The sequence below is a fragment of the Alosa pseudoharengus genome, unplaced genomic scaffold (genome assembly GCF_046254945.1).
Source record: "Alosa pseudoharengus isolate Yale_2024_CS ecotype anadromous, Long Island Sound unplaced genomic scaffold, YU_APseudo_1.1 YU_APseudo_1.1_scf_1, whole genome shotgun sequence".
NCBI lineage: Eukaryota > Metazoa > Chordata > Actinopteri > Clupeiformes > Clupeidae > Alosa > Alosa pseudoharengus.
In genome coordinates this window covers 24,927,716-24,933,781 of record NW_027468564.1, presented here as the reverse complement: position 1 = coordinate 24,933,781, position 6,066 = coordinate 24,927,716, and the positions used below count along the sequence as shown (strand labels likewise).

The following is a 6,066-nucleotide window of genomic DNA, read 5'->3' as shown; positions in this document are numbered from 1 at the left end:
AAATTTCCGTCAATGAGTCCCGGGACACTGAAAGACCGGGGTACACGAAACTTGGTGGGCATGTAACCCCACATGGATAGCATGGAACCATCGTTTTTCGTTTTGATCAGTAGCCCCCCCGCTGGACTGGACCCCCCGAAAGGAGGGTAGGGCAGACACAGTTTTCTGGGAATATCTCGAAAACCGTAGGGTTTAGGAGGACCATTTTTTTTTTGTATGTTGATCTCAAGGGGCCATGTCAACCCATTCCATAACCACTCATTTCATGTATAGCGCCACCTAGTTAAACACAAAAAAGTAAAAATGAGGTGTTGTAATCGCAGGTATCTGTGACCTAACTTAGTCAAAACTGCACGAAATTGGAAGTGTAGGATCATTATGACACCCTCTGAATGCACGCCAAGTTTCGTGGAATTCCGTTCATGGGGGGCCACACAATAAATTAATTTATGTTACTATACACCAACTGGCCTGTAGGTGGCCGGAGACAGTTTTCTGTGAATATCTCGAGGACCGTAGGGCCTAGGAGGTCCACCTTTTTTTTGTATATTGATCTCAAGGGGCCATGTCAACCCATCCCATTACCACTTATTTCATGTATAGCGCCACCTAGTTAAAAATTAAAAAGCAAAAAATTAGGTGTTTTCATCACAATATCTCTGGCTGACATGGTCAAAACTGCACGAAATTGAAAGTGTAGGATCATTATGACACCCTCCGAATGCATGCCAAGTTTTGTGTACTTTCGTTCATGGGGGGCCTTACAATAAAATAATTTATGTGTACATTTAGTGACGTACACCAACAAGGATTCCCGGGACACTGAAAGACCGGGGTACACAAAACTTGGTGGGCATGTACCCCCACATGGATAGCATGGAACCGTAATTTTTCGTTTTGATCTGTAGCCCCCCCGCTGGACTGGACCCCCCGAAAGGAGGGTAGGCCAGACACAGTTCTCTGTGAATATCTTGAGAACTGTAGGGCCTAGGATGACCATTTTTTTCCGTATATTTGCCTCTAGGGGTCATGTTAACCCATTTCATTTGCACACATGTGCACAAACAGATACACACACACACACACAGTAATCATACGTATGACACATACTCACACAGTAGACATATGTACGCTTCCATGCACAGACACATACGTAGGCACACACACACACACACTCACACACACACACACCCACACACATAACATAAACATAACACAAACAATCAAGAATTTCTCAGAATTATGAACAGGCAAGATGGAGGTGGGGTTGTATAAAATGAATTTTACATGTGAAAATCTATGAACTAATCATGTTTTGGTACTTGTTGTCTAGCAGATACCAGTGAGAATTGAGTGTGGATAATGCAATTTAGTGAGACAGTTAGAATCATATAGGCCTTTCAGCGTGATTTCTTTTTGTGGAAAAAATGTGCTGGACTGGGCGGCGGTCATATTTTGTACCGCTCTGCGGTACATCTAGTTAATTAACTAATGAATGCATAAATAAAATATTAAGGTACTTATTAAAATGTTCTTTTCCCAATGTTGTTTGTTGCAGATCGTCCTCAGAACACAAGAATTGTGTCTGATCAATCTGGTGAAATACCAGATGGAGGTAATGTGACTCTGACCTGCATGAGTGAAGCTGACCCACCAGTACACACATACACCTGGATCAAGAAGAGTGGAGCTGTAGAACTGAAGTCAGGAAAGGAGAACACACTCACCTTCAGCAAGATCCGTTCTGAGGACAGTGGAGAGTATCTCTGTCGAGCAGCCAATAGGATTGGCCAACAGGACTCTCCAGATGTGTCTGTCCAGGTTTTATGTCAGTATTTCAGTGTGTTTCTAGAGTGTGAGGTTCTTTATCTTCTCAGTTTATAATATAATTCAGTTTTTGTTCACCATACTTAACCAAGAAATGTCATGTCTCATACCAGCTTCCCCACTAAACACGTCTGTTTTTGTCTGTCAATCAGAGTGGAGATACTGCAATCTATTGTTCTTTTATCTCTTTCTCCCCTCCATCTAGCACCAGTGTGCCACAGCCTACTGACTGCTGCTCTTGTTGGAGTCGGAGTCTGTGGGGTTTTAAATCTGCCTTGTGTCATATACTGGCTGAGGTGAGTGATGTGTATTGCATTAATGTAATAGTAAAACCCTTTTATATTATTAATTTTCCCACATGTTCAATTCTGACTTATTCACTTGCCTCCTAGCCTGAAAGCCAGCCTGAATTTAACACCACCCAACAAAATTTGAGGTTGGGAAATTCATACTGGACCATTGGGAAGCAACTATCCCCAAACCAGAGCAGTTTGAACCGTCTACACCAATCAAATAGTCTGAGCGGGCTTTTAATACGATGATGGACAGATGACAAATGGTGCCTAGTCACACCACCTGAGCGTGTATCGGTTGATTTTGTTGACAACAGAAAGCCGCTAGAGAAGCTAGACATTTAGATTTTGCTCCCGCTTCTGTTGTAGAAGATATTGACAGCGCAATAACTTTTAAAAAAAACGACCAGAAAACGACATTAAAGTGCCCAGATTATGAATTTATAATTAACTTTATAGTCTATTTGGCTAAGAGCTTGGCCTAGCTATAACGTTACATTCACTACCAAATTGTACATTTTACAAATGGCGAGAGTTTCGATTATGTTACAGTAGTTAGACTGATCATTATTAATAAGCATCATGTATTAATTAATTAAGCTCATCCAGAGATTGAAGGCAGGATACATTTAGAAACCTCCCAGCAAACAATTTTCAGTTCGGGGAACGTTCCGCTAACTAAACCATTTTCAATGGGCATATCCTGTTATGGAACATTCCTTAAAGGTTCCCTAATAGTTGCACAAAACTATACCTTTAGAGAACGATCCCTGATGGTCATATAAATAATACATACATACACACATACATACATACATACATATACAATCATGTGACCTTCAGGGAACCTTTAGGGGACGTTGTATGTTTGCTGGGCTGTATCTTACTCAAAACAGCATGGATGGGTTTTTCCAAGTTTGTATGCATGTGGAAGCACCAGAGACACACAATAACACCCCAAACCCCAGAAAAAGTGCGGTATAATAATATGGCCACTGTAAGGCATTTGTCCAAAAGAGGGATGTTTTGGCTGTTCCCCCTACAGGATTCACAGCATACCTGTCAACATTTAGTGTTTATACCGGATCTGTGTTTGCATATTTAATACGTTTCATACACGTGTTTCAACACTGCATTTTGGTCGTTGCTTTTACCTTACCATTACCTTACGCATGCCAGTTATGTATCCACCAGCTGCCTGCCTGCAGCCTACTTCCAAAACTCCAAAGCTGCTTGCTGTCAGATTTGGTTCCGAGGGAACAAGTTCAGTGTATCAACAACACTCAATAACAGTTTATGTGATGTGTTAATCAATTAAATTCCCAACAATTTCACAATATTCTGAAGTAGGCCATTCAACTAGCCCGCTTGCTTACGACGAGACTCAGGCTGTGCAGTTGGCACCCACTTCCTTATTTGGGTTTTGGGTTGCCAGGTTTTAGCCTATGACAAAACGGTTGAAATTGAAACTAAGTGATCGTGTATGTGTAGGGTGTATTAAATACACAATCTGGCAACCTGAATAGATCAATGATTTTAAAATGAAGTTTAATGGCCATGCAAATTACGGGAGTTTTCCGGGAGAAATAACAAAACGGGAGGGTGCTGGGAGATGACCTTGAAATACGGGAGAAACCCGGGAAAAACGGGAGTGTTGACAGGTATGATTCACAGAAAACACGCCCCATAATCTCGTCCCAATAGACTAGTATCAGACTCAAATTCTGACTAGAATTGAGTATGGCTACGTCAGGCTACTTGTCTAGCTAGTGAGTTGCCCAATGTGATCTTGGGGGTAAAACTCTTAATTCTTATTTATACTTCCTGTAACCCAAGTACAGGAAAATGAATAATTTCCATGTCCAGTGAGTACATTTTCTAGTCCATCTACTCAGTCCATCTAATCTTCAGAATAATAGGTTCCTATGCTTAAAGGGCTAGTACTTGAATCACAGTGCATTATTTCTTGATTTGCATTGCAGGAGAAATAAGAAGACAAGAAGAGAAAATACTCAGGTAATGTCCTGCAGTGTTGATTTCATCATAGCCACTGTATGTTCAGCTGAACTTTTTGGTCACGGTCACACATATGCTCAACTCATCCTCACAAGTCATTTCATTGTAATGCATACTGGGAAATCATTTGGGACGAGGGTTATAATTTTTGCTGTTTCGAGATATGGCAGCTCTCGCTTTCCTGAGTTCACCTACAAATGGCAGCTGTCGCTTTCACTCTAACAAATGTGTTTAGCCAATCAAAAGCAGAGTAGGGAGGGACATACTGTATATTGTCGACAGTATTTAGCCTATTGGGGGGGGGTCGTCTTGTCCCAAGCCAAAAAAATTCAGGCTTAAGATTTTTTTTCTTCACTTTAAGCCCTGTTTTATTTATACTCAGGATGGAAACCATGGCAACAGCGTGCAGATGTACCTGCACCCCACCACCACCCAGCCTGATGCAGTTTACCAGAGCCTGAACCCCAACACCACCCAACCTGATGCAGTTTACCAAACCCTGAACCCCAACAGCCATAAAAACTAAGTTGATCACAAACTGATGACAATCCTAGCTGCAGTCTCTTCTGTTTTCACCTAGAAATATAAAGCAGAGTGCATCTTATCCTTGTAGTTGTGCCCAACAAAACTGCAATGTGTGTTATTTTCAGTAGATATCTAGGACTAGTGAGGTTATGGTTATATCATCGGGGAGATCTGAAAGTGAGTTTGTAAATTTTAAGTATGCTTATCTATTCGGATAATCTGATATACTGTATTATCTGAAATTTCATCTGATATCACAAAATGCTCAGTAGTGTCTTACTGAAGAAATTAACTCACTTTGGAAATGCCATTTTCATTGTTTTTAGATGTGAATGCAATGGAATGTTACTGATAAATGATGATAAAATATATTAAGAACCATATAGCTCAAGCATATTGTATATTACAACTGTTTTGTCTGCTATGCTTAAGATAAAAGATCATTTCTGTCCTGTCAGCACTTTTGACTCTTCGCCTTTGCATGAGAAACATTGTCACACTGTTTTCTCTAAGAGGAAGTGGTCAGATCTAAGATAACACAAGCAGTAGGCTTGGACACTGTGCCATGGACACATAAGGCCTTTTCAGTTCAAACCTTATTGTGAATGATACATATAACAAACATAACAGCCTAATTCACAATGTTGGAATATTCAAATATAGATTCTATATTTGTATAACAAACTAACTATGCACTGTCATGTCATGCACATGAATGTTTCCACACTACTGCAGTGTCACGCTTGACCAGTAGATGGAGTCCCTTGCTGTGGTGCTCTATGTTTTTTAATGGCAAAGGAGAATGGTATCGATGTCATAAATAAATGCTTATGTAGATTTGTTTCCTAACATTTTCAATTTAATTTCACTTATAGAGCGCTAAAACATTACACATGTCTCATGGCTCTTTACAGAGTGTTAAACATCCAGAGAGAGCCCTTGAGTAACAGTGGTGAGGAAAAGCTCCCTAGAATTGGAGATACATATAGGAAGAAACCTCGAGCAGATCCACGACTCAAGGGCCTCCTGACCCATCTGTCAGTTACAGGGCAGTAAAGTCTGTCTACATGATAAATGAAAAGGTTAGTTAGGTGTAGAGAATAGATGGATAAAGCCATCTGAGGTATATGTTACAAAGAGGTAGGATGGTTACATACCCAGTATGATAATGCATGAATCCTATTTAGTGTCAGAAAGTTCAAATACTCCAGTGTAGGGAATGAATTGTCCATAGGGATTAGGAGTTGTCATAGGGCAAGTAGTGGGTCGCTAGGCTGCGCGGGCCAGGAATCCGGGCAACAGGACAGCAACAGGCGATGGAAGGGCAGTCATAGGGATGGAACTTCAGGTGTGATGAGGGCCAAACACAAGGATGGCTGATGACTGTTAATGGTTTACCTCACAA

The 6,066-nt window shown here is 40.9% G+C and overlaps 1 protein-coding gene and 1 pseudogene across 1 annotated transcript in view; one reads left to right on the top strand and one right to left on the bottom strand.

Annotated features, from left to right (window-relative positions):
* Positions 1–6,066, bottom strand: part of LOC143123348 (uncharacterized) — a 685,973-nt pseudogene that overhangs the window by 91,748 nt on the left and 588,159 nt on the right.
* The window catches only part of LOC143116633 (hemicentin-2-like), a 29,687-nt gene that overhangs the window by 14,286 nt on the left and 9,335 nt on the right, over positions 1–6,066 (top strand). The gene's annotated exons all lie outside the window — the stretch shown is intronic.